This window comes from Cupressus sempervirens, chromosome 8 (assembly GCF_028749045.1).
Source record: "Cupressus sempervirens isolate cs-2001-9-10 chromosome 8, ASM2874904v1, whole genome shotgun sequence".
Lineage (NCBI taxonomy): Eukaryota > Viridiplantae > Streptophyta > Pinopsida > Cupressales > Cupressaceae > Cupressus > Cupressus sempervirens.
In genome coordinates this window covers 793,344,470-793,366,526 of record NC_143125.1, presented here as the reverse complement: position 1 = coordinate 793,366,526, position 22,057 = coordinate 793,344,470, and the positions used below count along the sequence as shown (strand labels likewise).

At 31.9% G+C, this 22,057-nt stretch overlaps 2 non-coding genes and 1 pseudogene across 2 annotated transcripts; all 3 read left to right on the top strand.

Annotated features, from left to right (window-relative positions):
• Positions 1 to 5,023, top strand: part of LOC149544784 (aspartyl protease family protein 2-like) — a 57,728-nt pseudogene extending 52,705 nt beyond the window's left edge.
• Positions 5,024 to 17,106: 12,083 nt separating this feature from the next.
• Positions 17,107 to 17,180, top strand: TRNAI-AAU (transfer RNA isoleucine (anticodon AAU)). Its single transcript has one exon. It is a non-coding gene; the product is annotated as a tRNA-Ile (tRNA).
• Positions 17,181 to 19,384: 2,204 nt separating this feature from the next.
• TRNAK-CUU (transfer RNA lysine (anticodon CUU)) lies at positions 19,385 to 19,457 on the top strand. Its single transcript has one exon. It is a non-coding gene; the product is annotated as a tRNA-Lys (tRNA).
• The last annotated feature ends 2,600 nt before the right edge of the window (positions 19,458 to 22,057 follow it).

The following is a 22,057-nucleotide window of genomic DNA, read 5'->3' as shown; positions in this document are numbered from 1 at the left end:
TGATAAAGAGATAAAGAAATATAAAAAATGAAAAGAAACAAATACTTAGTTGACCTTCCTTAACTCTACCTCTACATATTGCACTTGCTACATACAAGAACTTCTTGAAAAAATGGGCAGCAGCAGCCAAGAAGGGAATAGGAGAGTCCATTTGGCTCAAGAGGAGGATGCACAAAGTGACCAAGGGGCAAGAGGAAATGTTGATCCAGAGAGAGGAGAGTCTCTAATGTTCAATAGAACCTTGCTAAAGACTATCACAGAGCAAGAACCTCCCCAAAGAAAGACATTATTCAAAACTCTCTGCAAGGTAAGAGGTAAGGTCTGCAAAGTTATTGTAGATTCTGGTTCAACTGATAATATAGCCTTAGCAGAAATGGTAGATAAGCTTGGATTGAATAAGTTTCCTCATCCTAACCCTTATAAGGTTTCATGGCTAAATAAGGAGTAGTGGGTCATAATAAATGAACAATTTCATGTTTAATTTCAAATAGGGGAGTACAAAGACAAGATTGTCTATGATGTTGTAGAAATGGATGCTTGTCACCTATTGTTAGGTAGGCCTTGGAAATTTGATGTCAATTCTAAGCATGATGGAAGGAGAAATGTTTACATCATCTCCAAAAATGGGAAGGAATACACCATGAGACCACTGCCAAAAGATAGGAAGGAGATCCAACATGCATCTAGTGTGATGATGGTTGGAGACAAGGAGTTTTTGAAGACCCTCAAGGTGAAAAACACCCCTTTCTTTGCCATAGTAGTAAAGCCAAATCTTGGAGAAAAAGGAAAGGAGTTAGGTCTGTGAACCAAGTAGGAGTTAGGACATGCTGGAGTGGGGTCAGCCCATGATATTTTGGAATCTTCAAGAACCTGGTAAAGGGTATCTAGAAAGGTGAAAATAAACAAGTATTTTTACAGCTACAAAGGAGGAATCGAGAGCATCATAAATAATGAAGAAGAAACTTAAATCCATATGGCTTCACCTCTATTTACAATTTGACCTTTCTACATATGAAATATGACAATATACAAAATTTCTAGTCACATTTTCACTTAAAAAAGAACACCAAATATACCTCTGGTACAATATCTTTTTCAGATTCTTCACTATCAGATTTTTCAGAACTACAAGCTCCCGTGCAGAAAAAAGATGAGATGTACTAAGTAATTTTTGATGGGCAATATTTAAACAAATCAACTATAAAAAAAACAATTTATGAAATTCAATTGCTTTATTATGTACTGAAGACTTGTCTTAACCATGGAGTACCTCATCAAAAGACTCGTCCTCACTTGATTCTTCTTTACCATTTTTTAAAGTTGCAACTGACCCATTCTTCACTACAACTGAGTTATTCTTTCCCAAAGCACCTAGTTTTTTATGTGTTTCCTGTAATGCACTTTGAATAATATTAAACACAATTTTCTTATCTCTCTTTCAAAAAGTACAAAAAAAAATTTATAAAATGAAAATGTCACAATAGTATAACAATATTTAAAGATAAAAAACAAATATCTATTAATGTTATGCTATAAGAGTACAATGAATGCCTTCATCATTTAGAGAGCACCAATTTTTTTGTTTTATTTTCAATTTGAAATAAGGCATTTCAATTAACCATTTTTTCAGTATTGAACATCAAAATTCCATAAGCTTGTGATTCCACTAAAACATGATTATGTTCTACAGATAATTATCTACAACAAAATAACTAACCTCCACAGAAGAAGAATCCTCATGCTAGAATCTTTTGTTGGTAGCTTCTTTGCGATGGCAAGACTTTTTCTTACAGGATGCTTCACCTTTATCTATAGAGTATTAACACAAAAATGAGTACCATAAAGTCAAAACATATGTTATATTATCAATATGATCCCAAAAAGCAACAAAATAACTGGCATTCTTCAGATCTAGTATTTTTTTCAACATAAATGTTCTAGTTCACTCATTTAAAATCTCAGTAGGAGAGGTCTCAAAATAGTTAGATATGTTATTGAAACCAAACTTGACCCTTTAGGAGTGATCATGACTTTCCAAGTCATCAAAGTGAAAAAATTACAAAAATTATCAATGACAACTTTGATAGCAATATTAGAAAGTCACCAAGAAATGGTTGGGGATCGATGAAGAAAGTTGGTACTTGGAAAATAGAGTTATATAAGCTCATTTGAAATCATTTTGAGGGGTTGGAGTTCCCAGTGTATGAAATATTGACTAATAAAGAAAACTGTTTGATGAATCATTCCAAGTAATTTCTTAGTGCATTAATTAAGTTCCCATTTGATGTTTTGGTAGTTGTAAATAAACTTTTTCTTCTTGGATAGTTCACTAGCCTAGGTTGAGTAGTTGGTGCAGGAGCACCACACACAACCAAGCCAATGGTGCAGCTTATGAAGACCACAAAGATAGCTAGAGAAAATTAGGGAATTAATTGGCAAGTTATAAGAATTAGACTAATATGATGATTCAAATATTTGTAATGTCCTTAATAGGACTAAATGAAATTCTAATGGATTCTCATTGTCCAAGCACAAATAACATTGGAGTGTTTAGAGTCTAGGAATGTTAGTGATCATAAAAGATCAAATTTTGGTTAATGATCTTTTTGTTTAAGGGATTCCATAAAATATATGTCGATATTAGTTTGAGTTTTTTCTATTTTAAAACCAAACCATTCAACTAAACGATGATAGTTGTATTGGTTTTGAGTTAGTTTTAGGTATTTCTATATTTTTGTTCTGAGTCTCTGTTATAAGAGAGACAATCAGGTGTATGGACAAAGGAAAAATACAACAATAAGAAAACTCTATTCTTTGCAATTGATTTCCATTACTTAGGATCTCTAATCGATTGGTTTGTATTTGAAAGACTTTGACAAGGCTTGTTGTCATACCAATCTTGACTTAAAATAGTTACTTTTGATTTCAATTTGTTGTTGCAATAACAACTTAGGTAGAATGAGAATCATCCCATGAACATAGAGGCCTAACCTTCATGGGATGAAATTGTTAACATGTATTATAAATCATTAACAATGCATATGTAGTTTTGTGGGGTGCAGAAGTGATCACAGGTTGAAGATATATTGGAATTGAAAGCCGTATATAGCAGGGAATATTATGCCTAAATGTGGAGTGAATCCTATGTTGGAAAAACATATAAACATATACAGTAGGGAATATTTTGTTGCTTTATGTGAACTCTACTTTGTAGATTCTCAAATATGATAATAAAAGCATTCAAATTCGATATGTGCTTCAATCTTTTAGTGAAGCTTTCAATACTTACCTCATAGCTACTAGAGGCTTTGGAGGTCTTTGAGCTCCCATTTCTATCTTTTGCTATTTTAAACCTTACAAAGATAGTGCAAATATATACACTTCAGAGAAGTTGATGGAGGTCATATAAATTATCAAATTCCTATTAAAATGGAGTTCCATTTATTATGATATAAGGTAGTTGATTTCATGTGAAAAATGCATCTATGATGACAATAAAATACTTAAGAAGAATTCATTACAAGCATTAATATAAGAAAGACAATAAACTTATAAAGTATAAATCTCATATCAACTACAAATTGTACTTACTAAATAGTGCAGAGAAAATTCTTCTATAAATTGGGCAGAGCAAGCTTTTGAATAAATTATACTTTGAAACAAGAAATCACCATTTGGCCTACAATATACACCAAGCAACATGCACTCCTTGAATTTAACACAGAGTTGAGTAGAGGAGAAGCACTACAAAGGAAAAAAATAATTTCATATTAATTGCATGATACTTACTACCTAGCACAAAGGAAGCTCTTCTGGAAAAGTTCCACAAACCTCAATTAAAACTTTGTGAATGGCCCATTTCCTACTGCATAGACTCCTTCAAGCTAAAAGGTAATAAGCCAAGTTGATTTGATAAAATGCACCATCGATTATGTACAAATAAATACAAGACTGAGATTTAATATAGAATATATACAAAAGCCAATATAACTCCTATTAATTTAATAAATATACTTACCCATTAGTGATCTACTTGTAAAGGAAAATTCCATATAAATCTCGGATCAACCTTCTTTGCAGGGCATTCATCAAGTTTTATGCCAGTACATTACTATGCACCAATTTGTCAACTAGTTTCTCCTCTCTCGAATTCTTCATGTAATTGCACAAGGATCCATAGTTCATGCATGTTTTACCATATCTATGCAAATATCCCTGATAGAATTGAGATCTTCTCTATGGAGACTGAAACACTCAATACAAGCTTAGGGGAGAGTAAGAGAATCCCCAATGAGGCATTTAGCTATGGGATTAAAATCTGAGGACCTAGTTTTATAGGTTAAGCAATTGTTGGAATATATTATGTAATGGGGTTGGGGAAGGGGCCTATTTTATTCACCTCACAACCTGGTAAACTTGTTGGAATAAAACTTCTTACTACTTGGTGGACTACACTATTTCTCCACCCACACAAGTTAATTTATATTGGGGCAAACACCATTGAGGTAGTCATTGAAGAAATCAATGAGCTACTCTCCTTTTCTAAGGAACATATTTATAGAGACCTTTTACTACATTGGGATAAAGAAAGTTTTTGTTGATGGGGTTCTTCTTCCCATTCATCCCAAGCTTTGGAGTATTGATGTTCAGGGAAATAGGACAACTACCATTGATTTTGGCACCACCTTGACCTATATTGTAGAGCCTACATACTAGATAATCCTTGCAATATTCAGAATGACTATTGTATCTGAGAATAAGACTTGTACAGAGCTAATTTGATCTATGATTCAATGTCTTAGGTCTTGCCAAACTCTAATTACCAAATCTTACACTTACTTTCAAGGGTGGCACAATATTTAATTCTCCTCCTTTCAACTATTTCATCAATGTTGTTAATGACAAGTGCCTGACATTTGTTTTCTCTATTCTTGGTAAGATTGTGTAGCAGAAATTTTTTATCATGTATGATAGGGAATTTTCTAGACTTCATTTTGCTCATATTTATTGTCCCAACTCTTAGGATGTACATTTTTCTTGAGATTATTATCATTTGAAGTGCTATCATTATAGATAAAAATTCATTTTCCTTTGATTTTGACTATGCTCCTTAATGTACATTTGCTAGCCATAGCATTTGTCAGACAAGAAGCTTGTCTGTTACACTTTATTTTCTAAGTGATTATATCTATATGTCAAGTTTAATGAAAAAGAAAACTAAGAATAATTTGGAGCATTGGAAAGAAAACCTTCACAGTGACTCAAGGACAATGACAAAGTGCATCACAAGGTTCTTAAAAATAAGAGGACAAGTTTCAGAAGGCATTGTTTTCTTTTGCTTCAACGAGAAATAGCCCCACATACACATTTTCTCAACTTAATTTTACCAATTCCAACAAAAGAATTATATATTACCTCTATTCAAATTCCAAAGGACCAATAAATTTTGACATATTTCTTAGTTGAACGTTACAAACTCTTTCTTTATTCCAAGGATGAAACTAGATAAAGATTTCTTTTATCCTTCTTAGTTTATTAATAGAAGCAAACATGTTATTATTTGTTATCAAAAAATTATATTAATATGAATGATAGAAACAATCATGTCTACAATGATCAAGAAGGGAAATCATTAGCAAACTAGTCAAAATGCAATAATAACATTAAAAAAAATTAGGGATGTAGAGAACAACAAACTTCAGCAGTTTTAATATTACTAACAATGTCAGTAATGAGAGGGATATTTATTGAAGATGTAGAGGCTTCCTTACGGCAATCAGTTGAACATATCAAAACATCGAGAATGACACTAGAAGACATCACCATTTGAATTATTATATTAGACAAGAGATTACCCTAAAGTAAGTGCTTTGATCAAACCAAAACTATAGAAATCATTACACATTTCTAAAGGAATATTAGGAATGGTAATTATTGTTATGTCATCATGAGTGATAAGGAAGGGATCAGTTCCTTAATTTACATAGTAATGTTTGAGACAGCCAAATAAAGTCCTTTCTTATAATCTAATTTATATATATTTGATTGTCCCACATCTTAGGATGTGCATTTTTCTTGAGATTATTTTCATTTGAAGTGCTATCATTATAGATAAAATTTCATTTTCCTTTGATTTTGACTATGCTCCTTAATGTACATTTGCTAGCCATAGCATCTGTCAGACAAGAAGCTTGTGTGTTACACTTTATTTTCTAAGTGATTATATCTATATGCCAAGTTTAATGAAAAAGAAAACTAAGAATAATTTGGAGTATTGGAAAGAAAACCTTCACAGTGACTCAAGGACGATAATAAAGTGCAGCACAAGGTTCTTAAAAATAAGAGGACAAGTTTCAAAAGGCATTGTTTTCTTTTGCTTCAACGAAAAATAGCCCCACATACACATTTTCTCAACTTAATTTTACCAATCCCAAAAAAAGAATTATATATTACCTCTATTCAAATTTCAAAGGACCAATAAATTTCAACATATTTCTTAGTTGAACGTTACAAACTCTTTCTTTATTCCAAGGTTGAAACTAGATAAAGATTTCTTTTATCCTTCTTAGTTTATTAATAGAAGCAAACATGTTATTATTTGTTATCAAAAAATTATATTAATATGAATGATAGAAAAAATCATGTCTACAATGATCAAGAAGGGAAATCATTAGCAAACTAGTCAAAATGCAATAATAACCATAAAAAAATTTAGGGATGTAGAGAACAACAAACTTCAGCAGTTTTAATATTACTAACAACATCAGTAATGGGAGGGATATTTATTTAAGATGTAACTTATTTATACAATTAATTCAAAACTTTCATCAGAAAAATTTCATATTGCACAAGATATTAATCAATATAGTAAGCATTGACATCTAGAGAAAGACATGAATCAGACAATTGTATAAAGAGCAACAACTGGTATATTCCAAAAGTTGCTACCACTTACTTGTAAAGTATACATTATGAGATTTGATATCACATCTGGAAGGGTATAATCGAATATTATTTTTTCTTATTTATCCATACTTGGATCGTGCAAAGTGAGTAGAGGCTTCATTAAGGCAATCAGTTGAACATATCAAAACATCGAGAATGACACTAGAAGACATCACCATTTGAATTATTATATCAGAGAAGAGATTACCCTAAAGAAAGTGCTTTGATCAAACCAAAACTGTAGAAATCATTACACATTTCTAAAGGAATATTAGGAATGGTAATTATTGTTATGTCATCATGAGTGATAAGGAAGGGATCAGTTGCTTAATTTACATAGTAATGTCTAAGACAGCCAAATAAAGTCCTTTCCTTATAATCTAATTTATATATATATTATTGTCCCACATCTTAGGATGTACATTTTTCTTGAGATTATTATCATTTGAAGTGCTATCATTATAGATAAAAATTCATTTTCCTTTGATTTTGACTATGCTCCTTAATGTACATTTGCTAGCCATAGTATCTGTCAGACAAGAAGCTTGTGTGTTACACTTTATTTTCTAAGTGATTATATCTATATGCCAAGTTTAATGAAAAAGAAAACTAAGAATAATTTGGAGTATTGGAAAGAAAACCTTCATAGTGACTCAAGGACAATGACAAAGTGCAACACAAGGTTCTTAAAAATAAGAGGACAAGTTTCAGAAGGCATTGTTTTCTTTTGCTTTGACAAAAAATAGCCCCACATACACATTTTCTCAACTTAATTTTACCAATTCCAACAAAAGAATTATATATTACCTCTATTCAAATTTCAAAGGACCAATAAATTTCAACATATTTCTTAGTTGAATGTTACAAACTCTTTCTTTATTGCAAGTTTGAAACTAGATAAAGATTTCTTTTATCCTTCTTAGTTTATTAATAGAAGCAAACATGTTATTATTTGTTATCAAAAAATAATATTCATATGAATGATAGAAACAATCATGTCTACAATGATCAAGAAGGGAAATCATTAGCAAACTAGTCAAAATGCAATAATAACCATAAAAAAATTTAGGGATGCAGAGAACAACAAACTTATGCAGTTTTAATATTACAAACAACATCAGTAATGGGAGGGATATTTATTGAAGATACAACTTATTTATACAATTAATTCAAAACTTTCATCAGAAAAAATTCATATTGCACAAGATATTAATCAATATAGTAAGCATTGACATCTAGAGAAAGATGTGAATCAGAAAATTGTATAAAGAGCAACAACTGGTATATTCCAGAAGTTGCTACCACACTTGTAAAGGATACATTATGAGATTTGATCTCACATCTGGAAGGGTATAATTGAATATTATTTTTTCTTCTTTATCCATACTTGGATCGCACAAAGTGAGTAGAGGCTTCCTTAAGGCAATCACTTGAACATATTAGAACATCAAGAATGACACTAGAAGACATCACCATTTGAATTATTATATCAGACAAGAGATTACCCTAAAGTAAGTGCTTTGATCAAACAAAAACTGTAGAAATCATTACACATTTCTAAAGGAATATTAGGAATGGTAATTATTGTTATGTCATCATGAGTGATAAGGAAGGGATCAGTTGCTTAATTTACATAGTAATGTCTAAGACAGCCAAATAAAGTCCTTTCCTTATAATATAATTTATATATATTTGACTGTCCCACATCTTAGGATGTACATTTTTCTTGAGATTATTGTCATTTGAAGTGCTACCATTATAGATAAAAATTCGTTTTCCTTTGATTTTGACTATGCTCCTTAATGTACATTTGCTAGCCATAGCATCTATGATAGAAGAAGCTTGTGTGTTACACTTTATTTTCTAAGTGATTATATCTATATGCCAAGTTTAATGAAAAAGAAAACTAAGAATAATTTGGAGTATTGGAAAGAAAACCTTCATAGTGACTCAAGGACAATGACAAAGTGCAACACAAGGTTCTTAAAAATAAGAGGACAAGTTTCAGAAGGCATTGTTTTCTTTTGCTTCAACAAAAAATAGCCCCACATACACATTTTCTCAACTTAATTTTACCAATTCCAACAAAAGAATTATATATTACCTCTATTCAAATTTCAAAGGACCAATAAATTTCAACATATTTCTTAGTTGAATGTTACAAACTCTTTCTTTATTCCAAGTTTGAAACTAGATAAAGATTTCTTTTATCCTTCTTAGTTTATTAATAGAAGCAAACATGTTATTATTTTTTATCAAAAAATTATATTCATATGAATGATAGAAACAATCATGTCTACAATGATCAAGAAGGGAAATCATTAGCAAACTAGTCAAAATGCAATAATAACCATAAAAAAATTTAGGGATGCAGAGAACAACAAACTTATGCAGTTTTAATATTACTAACAACATTAGTAATGGGAGGGATATTTATTGAAGATACAAATTATTTATACAATTAATTCAAAACTTTCATCAAAAAAATTTCATATTGCACAAGATATTAATCAATATAGTAAGCATTGACATCTAGAGAAAGACGTGAATCAAACAATTGTATAAAGAGAAACAACTGGTATATTCCAAAAGTTGCTACCACTTACTTGTAAAGAATACATTATGAGATTTGATCTCACATGTGGAAGGGTATAATCAAATATTATTTTTTCTTATTTATCCATACTTGGATCGCGCAAAGTGAGTAGAGCCTTCCTTAAGGCAATTAGTTGAACATATTAAAACATCGAGAATGACACTAGAAGACATCACCATTTGAATTATTATATCAGACAAGAGATTATCGTAAAGTAAGTGCTTTGATCAAACCAAAACTGTAGAAATCATTACGCATTTCTAAAGGAATATTAGTAATGGTAATTATTGTTATGTCATCATGAGTGATAAGGAAGGGATCAATTGCTTAATTTACATAGTAATGTCTAAGACAGCCAAATAAAGTCCTTTCCTTATAATGTAATTTATATATATTTGATTGTCCCACATCTTGGGATGTACATTTTTCTTGGGATTATTGTCATTTGAAGTGCTATCATTATAGATAAAAATTCATTTTCCTTTGATTTTGACTATGCTCCTTAATGTACATTTGCTAGCCATAGCATTTGTCAGACAAGAAGCTTGTGTGTTACACTTTATTTTCTAAGTGATTATATCTATATGCCAATTTAATGAAAAAGAAAACTAAGAATAATTTGGAGTATTGGAAAGAAAACCTTCACAGTGACTCAAGGACAATGACAAAGTGCAGCACAAGGTTCTTAAAAATAAGAGGACAAGTTTCAGAAGGCATTGTTTTCTTTTACTTCAATGAAAAATAGCCCCACATACACATTTTCTCAACTTAATTTTACCAATTCCAACAAAAGAATTATATATTACCTCTATTCAAATTTCAAAGGACCAATAAATTTCAACATATTTCTTAGTTGAACGTTACAAACTCTTTCTTTATTCCAAGGCTGAAACTAGATAAAGATTTCTTTTATCCTTCTTAGTTTATTAATAGAAGCAAACATGTTATTATTTTTTATCAAACAATTAAATTAATATGAATGATAGAAACAATCATGTCTACAATGATCAAGAAGGGAAATCATTAGCAAACTAGTCAAAATGCAATAATAACCATAAAAAATTTAGGGATGCAGAGAACAACAAACTTCAACAGTTTTAATATTACTAACAACATCAGTAATGGGAGAGATATTTATTGAAGATACAACTTATTTATACAACTAATTCAAAACTTTCATCAGAAAAATTTCATATTGCATAAGATATTAATCAATATAGTAAGCATTGACATATAGAGAAAGACGTGAATCAAACAATTGTATAAAGAGCAACAATTGGTATATTCCAAAAGTTAAAACATTGAGAATGACACTAGAAGACATCACCATTTGAATTAGTATATCAGACAAGAGATTACCCTAAAGTAAGTGCTTTGATCAAACTGAAACTGTAGAAATCATTACACATTTCTAAGGGACTATTAGGAATGGTAATTATTGTAATGTCATCATGAGTGATAAGGAAGGGATCAGTTGCTTAATTTACATAGTAATGTCTGAGACAGCCAAATAAAGTCATTTCCTTATAATCTTTTATATATATATATATATATATATATATATATATATATATATATATATATATATATATATATCAATGTGATATCCTCAACATTAACATTCTAAATTATTATTTATATAAAACTGCAAAAAATCAAACCATCAACTATGCAGTACCCAGATGTACCTAAAATTGGCACAGAGAAAATAAAATACTTGGATAAAGTATTGTTTCCATTCATATATCAACCCAAAACGAAACATTCAGAGACATCTCTTTACAGTCTCCATGTGAAAATGATAACATAACTCATTATTATTAAGTTTAACTAATTTCCTATTCGATTTAGAGGGGATTGTTGCTAAATGAAGGGGAGAGGATCAATTCATTAGGTGATTGTTGTATGATATATATGTGTAGCAATCATGTTTCCCTATGATGTGTTATGGTAATCATGAACTATTGTCAGTTCACTATTGACATTAGGAGAGAAAATCAGTTCACTATTGACATTAGGAGAAAAAATTGTGAAATTATAGTGTCCTAAGACAATTCCTCTGTCAGGTTTAATGCTAGATCAGAGGCATGACAATAACCTTCATAACAATAAGGTATATTACTTAGACTCCCAAATGCACAACTTGAACCACATAGCAGAACTCATAATGTATACTTCAAACAAAATATCAGAACCAGCCCATCATCCAAACTAACTAAAGAGAGCAAAAAATGAAAGGAAAGTCTTTTTAGCTGACAAAAGATTGTTCAGCCACTATGATGGTCCTACATCATTAAGTCACGAGTGAGCTTTATGAAGCCACTATAGAACCTTAACCACATCCTAAAATTGCAAGTAAAATTGGGAATTGAATCTAAATATACAAGTCACAAGGACGTCTTGCATATTGATGTTGATGTTGATTGACATGGATGAAGCTCTTTAGGAGCAGACGCTTGTGAGATACAATGCTTGCTTCTAGATTATTGAGCCAAGGAGCAAGTTCACAAGCCTATGAAAGGAATTGAAGCTAGTTTGAGCGTATTCAGTCTGATAAGGGACTACGGTTGTCTAGAAGATTGAGAAATCTTGTTTATGATTCCACTAATTTGAAGTGTATGAACAAACTGACAAAAGATTCATCAATATCTTCTTCACAACTCGAAACCATTTTAGAAGACAAAGTAGCTATGAATATTCTAGAATATATTTGAGATTAATACAACAACAAACCTTGTGATGATGATATTGGGCCAAGGCCAAATGCCACCAAGTACTCTCAATATTTTAAAATATGATATGAAAAGCGAAAGGTACTCCATATAAAAAGTGAAAGGTACTCCATAAGAAGTTTAAGAAGGATTTAATGAAATAGATTTTGGACACCCACTTTTTGAAAATAAGACATGTTAAAATTGGTATTGAGCATACTTCTAATGGTCTAATTTTGATCACTTTCTGATGGCTTCTCTGTTTGGGCATCTTGTATATTTGTAGCAACTATATTCTGATATTCATCTAGTTTTTCATTCTTGTACACTTCTTTTTTGAAATGAGAAAATTCCTTTCATAGAAAGTGGAAAGGACAATATGTGTAAGCAATTGTGGTCGATTCCATGGAGAGATCGTCAAGGGCTTTCTAAATTAGTAACATACTCCTCCCCCTCTTCTTAAAGAAAATGAGATTGAAAATAGATTTATATTATTGCTCCAGTAGGTTATAGTTGATTAAGTCCACTACGTAGATGCCAAGGGTTTGAAATGTTGGCATTCATGTTAATTTAGAGTTTTAAAACTTTTATTGGTGCATAAGAGTTAAGACATGAATGTTGGACTAGATTTGGACAAAAAACTCTTGGCACAACAAATTGAAATGAAGGACACCAATCCCAAATTTATATTAAGGGTGAAGGAAATGAATTTGAGAAAGTTAATGCACCAGCATTCGATACTGTATAAAGAATCATCCACAAATGGGAGGGTTTCCCTAAGTTATAAGGTAACCATCTTGCAATCAAATGCAAAGGAAGTAAGAAGTGTTTACCCTGAAGGAAGCAATGGTGTCACAAAGGAAATCTCTAGTGCAACTTGTGCGAGTAGCTGTAACCAATGATCAATCTTATGGAAACATTGTTTCACGGCTCCATATGACCAAATTAAAGAAAAATGTGGCAAAATTCACAAATCTTAAGATAAAAAAGATCAAGACTCAAGCCACTATCTATCTGAGTCACGTAGAATCATCAGTCATCCTAGCCTCCATATTTGTTTCAAAATACTCACCAAAATGCAGAGACAAATTCTTAAATAAAGGGCTAATACACCATAAAATCCCTTATCATGGATGTCACTCTCAGTTTATGTCTCAACTTACAAACCCTCCTATTTAGGCCCTTATAACTAGGGCTTCCTCAAACTACACCTTCCCCTAATCAATCCCCAATCAATGATTGTTTAAAGAAGAAGGTATCAACTCACCTATTCACCTATTCACCGATTGAAATGTGAAGCTAGGTAAGTTTGTGTATGCTTGAATGATGGTCGGCAATTCCAGTTTAGGGTTGCAGTAGATGGGTTTCCAAATGCTCCAATGAAATGCTCCAAGGATGAAGAATGCTAGAAATCCTCAATTATCCGTGGAATTATGCTCAACTAGTATGGCGCTCAAGTGAAGTGAAATGCCCAGCTGACTTGCTACTCAAGTGAAATGCTCCAATGAAATGTCACTTTTTTTTTTTGGTCTTTATGTTGTCGTGTTGGTTGCAATTGAGACCAACACAAAATAGAAAGAATTGGTCACAATTGTGACCAACACGAGCATGTCTTTTAAAAAAAAGAAAAGTTTCCTTTATAATGATGACCAACCAAGCCATTTAAATTTGTTGGTCAAAATTTTAGGTCAAATTTAGGGGTAAATGTACTAGTGGCTATCTCCAACAATTTTTAAATCATCCTTGACAAGTCTAAGCCTAGTGAGGTAACTTGTGACATCTTCTCCCTAGTTCATCAGGGAATTCTTCAACTTCTCTTTAATAATCATCTTTTTGTTGGTGGTAGCATTCTAGTACATATTCAAAATGGCATCCCACATCTTCTTCATTATATCTAGCTTCAAGATATGTGGAACAATATGTTCCTTGACACCATCAAGGATTATCATCCTCACCTTGGCATCGTCCTTCTTGTATGTTGCAAGTTATGTCACATTTTTAGGTACAACTACAACACTAGTAACATAATCCTTAATACCATTCTCTTCCAACAATAAAGAAAATCTGGCCTTCTAGACACCAAAACTCGAGGCACCATCCAACCTGTCCTAATCTCTCAAACTAGTTGAAGCCATCTCAAGGGATTAAAGAAATAATAAATCTAAAGAGATCAAACTAGCTTTTAATAAACCCTTAATTTCTTTCATACAACACAACTTCTTTACCCTCAACACTGCTCTGATACCATGTGAAAAATAGCTATTGCAATCACTAATTATTAATCTCCTATCTTGAAAGATTATTTAACTATTGAAAACTAATTCATAGCCAAATATTGAATAACAACACAATTGCAACTTCACAAATATTCTATGGAAAGACATTTGAACACAATGACACAATATTTTTAGACAAAATTATCTCTAGAAAAAACCCTAAGGGAAAACTAGTTCTTCAAATGGAAAATATATTAACTTTCAACAATATAAGAGTTACAAAAGAATTCCTTACCCCTCACTAGTAGAACTCTGACTAAATCCCAATATCCCCTGCTAATATTGCCCACTACTATCCCAATGCTAACACTATACCCTTGCTCCCACTGCAAGATTATTCCCTTTCACTGTGAATACATTTGCTATCACTGCAAATGATTTCACAAAACTTGATTAGCTACTTGATCTGCTAACACTACAAATCAATTTTCTATTACTAGAAATGTGTCTTCAAGACTCAATCTCTGAACTTGACGATTGCAAATGCCCCCTAGCCCCACTTTTATACTACTCTCTTTGAAAAGAAAACAACAACCAACATTGGCTAAGATAAAATAAAACTTAACAACCATAATTAAATTCATTGTAAGAATTTAATAATTATTTAATTATTTAATTAATCAAGGTTCTCAGTAAAATAAATAGTTATTTAATTAGGGTTGGACAACTTTCTTGCTACAAAAATTAACATTGTGAATGACATGTTGGGAGCACAAAAATCCCTGTAATGGGATCTCCATTTCAGGTATAACATGCAATCGTACTAGTCCATAAGATTGCATTTTTCTTAGGCAAATTGTTGAACGCTTGCACTGCATTCTCTATATTTAATAGGAAAGTGTTTCTAGCCATCATATCCTTGCACTCATGTTCTTATGCGTCTTTAAAGTCCTGTAATTATTACCCGTTGTAGACACAAAACTATCTATATCAGTTTGAATTGTTTTTTTGAGCTTTGATCTTATCATTTTTATGCCACAAGTGTGTAATTGGGAGAAAAATGTCTCTATGTTGTTTTGATAAACAATTCACGCATGTGGTTTGTACTGCCACATGCATTTGAGTTGTCTTTTGTTAAGTGCACATGCTATCTATGTTAGAGCACTGTGGATTGTATAGGGAGACCATTGTCAAACTATTTGTTGGTCTCACTAGTACATACCTCTATTATGGTATTCTCATATGCCATTTCACAAGGCATTTTAGCATGTCATCATCTCATGACCAAGATTTCCAACAGTTCATTTTTTGCCTCCATTAAAATAAGGGAATATTTGTATACTTATGCATCCACATAACTAACTTTTATTTGAGTTTATTAACCTCCTTCTTCCCCCCTTGAAAAATGAGGTTAAGATTTGGGTTGCAAATACATTTTTGAGTTTTCTTGCTTAACTTCCTTCTTTTTAGGAGGTTAATATTTTGCCCAAAAATATATTTTTGAGATTTCCCACCTAACTTTTTTATAAGAGGTTAAGAATTGAAATAGAATTGCATGTTTTGGGCATGCTTCTTAACCTCTATGTATTTAAAGGTTAATGTTTTGATTGACAAAATCTATTTTTGAAGTTTTCTTTCACCTACCACAACTTTTAACTCAGCCATCAAATTTCAAAAATTCAAAATGTTGGATGGAGTTGGAGACGAGGTGAAAATATTAGAATCATAAAATCTTTTAAAATACCATAAATTTTAGACTCTTTTAAAGCTTGAAGTTGGGACTCTTTCAAACTTGTTTTGACTCACAAAGTTGTATTTTTTGGCAATGAGAGCTTAGGAACATGTATACTCACACAAAACAAAATGGAATTCATGAAAAACTTCATTTGGCATTATGAAAATTTGAAAATTTTGGTGGGCACAAGAACTGGGGCAACCATTTTAAATCTACCTCTAGGTCAATCTTCCAAAGTAAAGTTAGTGTGCTTCCTATAAGTCCATGATCCAATGAAAATACTTTAGATCATCCTTTGAACTGAACTAGGATAAGAAGAGAGCACCAAACATTGCATTTGTGAGCTTGTGTTTCCTTTAGTCTTCTATCTTGAGGTCATCTCTTGTCGTATGCTCTTTCTTATGTTGTAACTCATGTATATAACTTATAAAATTAGATATTACTGATAATATCAAGATTGTAGGAGGTTTTGACCTTGTAGTGATACAGTGGTATTTTATAGAGACATATATGACTTGAAATTTTGACTTTAAATAAAAATTATACCATCAATATTCTATTTACAAAAAATTATAGACAAAGATCAAACCATACCATTCTCAAAGTCTCTTTTATTATATTTCTATTTAAACAAATAAACGCATTTAAAATGTTATCTTTGACATTTCTACATTTGAAAATAATTATGCTAATTGTGCAAAACTTAAAAAGTGCCTAATCCCGGGAAAATTATTATAAGGTGGTTTATGTTCAAGATATGTTAAAAATATTACGTAACATCATTTTTTCAAAGTTTACAGGTCAATCTTGCTAGGTTCTTGCGGCTTATTTCTTAGCCGGAGGTTATTTGTTGTTGGGGTTAATAGGATATGTTGATATATCTTGGGATGAAGAAATCCATATGGCCTATTAGCTCAGTTGGTTAGAGCGTCGTGCTAATAACGCGAAGGTCGCAGGTTCGAGACCTGCATAGGCCATTTTGATTTTCCTCCACCTGCAGAAGGCATATTTGGAAGTATCAGAGTGCAATGAAAGATCAACCAGTAGGAAACCGAGGTTACTTCTTCTGCACTGGATGATTCAAATGTGTATTTGAAGGAGTCTCTTTTGTGTCAAAGTCGGGAAAATTTGGTGAGCTTTCTGTCAATGGGTTGCAGGTTTCTAAGAGTATGGAGACGTTTAACACTTTTAGCTTAGACTCCTAAGCCTTAGAAATAATGAGTGCAGTTCTCTCATTCGAACTTTCTGTCAATGGATTGCAGGTTTCTATGCTTGTACATGCTGTGACTTGACATTGTTGGCTTTGAAGTTCAATGCAAAAAATGAAATGGTAAGAATCGAAACTCTCAAATTGATTTCTCAGATGTCAACTCTGTTACGTACCAACATGGGACTCAATTTCCTCAACTTTTAACCAAGAGAAACAAAAGATGAACACTTATTTGAGTCTTTTGGCCTTCAATTAGGAGCTTATGAGTTGTTCTTTTCCACACATTTCCTAGCTTTATCCTTTGAATTGATTGTGATACTCTTCTTACTTTAAGAGGTCTTGGAATTCTGTCAAACACCATGTGCACTCTTCAATGGAGGCTGGATGGGAATCAGCATTCTTTTTCTTTTTTGCATTGAATTGTTGCTACACTACAATTCTTCTTAAGCATTGCATAACATACACAAATTCAAAGCCATGCCAACATAGTACACACAGCTTTTGGGCAGGCTGGAAGAATATTTGTATCCTAATAATTTTTTTCATATTAGGAACTTATTATTTTATTGAAGAGTTTTCTGATATTAGAAGGGGATAATTTGGCCTTTCTTATATATTAAAAAGAAAATTAAGTTTAAAAAAAAAAGTCAATTTCAACTATTTAACATTTTAGTTTAGGAATCAAACCTTAATGAATAATGTTTAAACTATTCAAAAAAAATTGACCCAAACTTTTTCTCACAATAGTTAGGACTGTAGCTGAAAAAAGCTTAAATACACCAGTCATTTGTTCTCCTTGCAGCTCTGGTTTTTTTTAGCTTCAATTTAGTTAGGCAATCTGAGTCTGCTATCATATATCTCAACAGATGGTGTTGTTGCATACGTTGAACTATTCTAATAGTAAAATGCTTCACTTTTGTTTTGCAACTTTTGCTCTCTCATCCTGATGATGATTTGAGAGTGTGATTCTAATGATGATGAAAAATTCAACACAACCTAATCCAAAAACCTTACGAAAATATTCTAATTATAACTTGGTTGACATGTTTGTGCATTATTTGCTTCTACATAATTAATGCAACTAATAGCTAGCTTGTCTTTTGAAAAACCCTACTACACATTTTCATAAAGAAAAGAGAGGTCCACCTTTGTACTGTGACCAGCAGTGAAGTATTCAGAAGCGTGCCAACAGAGATTAACAACCAAAGAGATGGGGAGGACTTTATATTTTATGTGTTTGTCAAAAGCATGAAGGGCTCATTATTCATAAACAAAGTGCAACTAGCAAAGATATGGATATGAAAGACAACTACTATGTATATAAGCCCATGAGTATGCTGCTGAATTCCTTGATGCATACACAAAAACTTTAAGGTGAATTGACTGCAAATCTAGTACATTTGCACTTTTCAAACTTTATTCCACTTGCATGATTGAATGTCATCAAAGATTTAAAACTACATATATTCTCAGCCTGACAACCATCATCATGCCATGCCTACACTTTTCAGACTTTATTCCACTTGAGAGATATGTGAGAGAGTCGATGATGTAAAATTGGAGGTTGGAAGAGAGTGAATATGAGTGAAGTTTGAAAAATGTTAAAAAGATATATTGTTGATTTTGAAGTGTAGTAGCAAGTCTTTGTTTATGTTGAATGATAAATTAGATACTAAAGAATGATGAATATCACAATTTTAAAATTGTTTAATGTCAACGGGCCCTTGGTCTACTGGTGAACTTAAATGGCTCACAAAAAGCTTGAGGCTGGGATCGTGCCCCTGTGTGGACGACCTCCATCAAAAAATTGTTTAATCAAACCATTATATTTTTATATTTCTATTCTCTTTCAGTGAATATCATGAGTGTCCGTTTATTTTATTTACTTATAATAAATACTACTGGAACATGAACTAAAACAATTTGAGACCATTGAAATTGTTACTGCAAATACAGTAACTGGCTTCATGTGCCCGTCTAGCTCAGTTGGTAGAGCGCAAGGCTCTTAACCTTGTGATCGTGGGTTCGAGCCCCACGGTGGGCGTATCCTCCTCCATTGAGGCTTTTCCATGAAATTTTAGCCGTTTTTGTAAAGCCCCATATTCACAACTGTTGTATTTAGCCATCAGCCTGTTGATTGCTCTTTAATTGTACTAAACAATATTGATATTTAAATTACAACAAATATACAAAAGATGATCAATATATGAAAAAAAAACATATATAATTATTTGCCGTATGCGTTCCTTTTTCCATGCCATCACCAATGCCATTCAGATCATAAAAATCAGTCAAGTACTCGGTGTATAAATGCAACCACACAAGTCATTAAATATTTCATTCATTCAGCCCAACCAATTCATATCACATTGAAAGCTCTTCAATAGAGAAGATATTTCTTTAAAATCAGAGCTACAAATGTCAAATATGCTTTGTAAAAAAATGTCCTAGGAAAGAGAAAGATCTTTACGTTTACAAATATCTGAGTGACCGACTAAAAGTATTAAATGAAGCCTTACTGTAGGCCATGTCCAGGGGACTTGCCTTTCTTTTCACATGGCACAAGCCCAACGGTATTTACTCACAGATTGTGGATCATACGCTACTAAGACTTGATGAAAAAAGTATTCCCTTGTAACTAACTGCCATCTTAAATGCCTTTAAGGTATACCTACTTTTTCTTAATTGACCAAATTGAAATTACATTAAAATTTGTAGTTTAGAACTAAAATTAGTGCAATCAATAAATATGCATCACGAAGTTGTCTAAAATGGTGCTTGTGATTATAGAGCAAAACTTTTATAAAATTGGATCTTGAACAAAATGGACAATAGATGAGTTATAACTAAAGAGCTCAACGGTGGAGGAAATGGCTCTCTTATTGCTATGAATTCTTATAATCATTTCTAGAGATTATCCTATATGATTTTTCTAAAGATTATGCTTGGGCAATACATTTGGATTTTTAATGTCTTACCTATAAACATTGCAAGTAGTCTTGAGCTCTTATTTATGATCCTTAACCAACAAACAAAATCAATCTGTGAATTGAGAAAAAGCAGGGGATGGTATTAATGAATCGATCTCCTTGCATATGCCCTAATACCTAAACAGTCAGGTAGGAGTCCTAAGGGTATCATTGGCCCTCACATGCCTCACCCACTTTTATAGTAGGGGCTATGTCATAAATGAGACTAGTGTTGCATGCAACATTTGATGCCCTTTGAACATGTGGCCTAAGGGATTCAGAAAAGTATCCAAGTCTTTGGATGAGGGGGATGGGATGATGTAGAGGGGGGAGCTAGTCACTGAGATTGATGTCTGTGAAGATAGCTCGGGGGTCACATTGTGAGGTTTCTATGCAACTTACACATGAAACTTCATATATATTCATATTGTTATTCACATATATGATACAACAATACTACCAATACAAATACACTAAGCAGTGGCATATGGCATTTATCCTAGCAAAGGACTTACCAGTGTTGTCGGTCAACATGTACAACTAAAACCCTTACTCATGTCTATGAGTTGTCTAAAAAAAAATGAAATGAATTTAAATGTGCAGCTAAAACCCGTACTTCCGCCTACGATCTTTATCTCGTGTTCATCAAATTTTGAAAAACCCTTCCTCCCACTGATACATGATCTACCTAAAACAAATTTGAACTGAAAGTTACTTTTCTTTTTTTGTTTATATCCTGAGTTCATCAAAATTTTGACTCTAAAATTAAGTTACGTCAAAAATTTCGGCCTTTTTAGGCCATAAACCAAAAACAAAAAAAATTGAAATTTTCAAGCCGAAATGACCTTTGGTTGAAATTGAAGGTCCAAAAGTGACCTCAAATGTAGTAGTGACATGATTAAATAAATATTAAGACATTGACAATACATATTTGACCTCTTATCAGCTATAAAGAATGTGATGTACAATCTTCCAATCCATTAATTAAGCAATCAACTTCACTTTTGATTTTTCTAGTTGAACATATAGTTTTAGCCAAAACTTATCATTGAAAGTTTATAATTCTATTTGAAGTTGGATCAAGACTTTTAAGGACAAATCAAGGAGCAATTGCAAGTAAACCTTATTTTAAAGAAAGAAGATATGATGACAATCATAATTAATCTTTGAAGAATTTCCATTAGATTGGGGTACATTATTAGAAACACAATTCCAATAACACTAGAAGCTACACAAAAATTAGTTTAATTTAATTGGTGTTCTATGTATACTATTAAAAAATTAAAAGAAATATATGAACTATTTTTAATGCTATTATAGGCACAACACAAATATTAAATGTATTTCCAATATTTCCAATAACATTCAATACTAGTACATTTATGTCCAACATAAAGAGTGAAAAGAATAAAATATGTGGCAAAACTAGATATAATATTCGATCGAGTCCGCATATAACACCTCAAATCTACTTACCAATCATAATGAAGATAAACATTTTTTAAAATTTAAAAACTTCAATAACATACATGTAACTTTGAAATAATAAAATAAACTTGAAAATAAAAATAAAACTTACTTGCAATTGGTTCAAATGATGGGTTTTAATCACTTGTTAACTAATAGAATCCAAAATTCATTATATAGGTGAAAGGTGGTACATATCCAACACAAC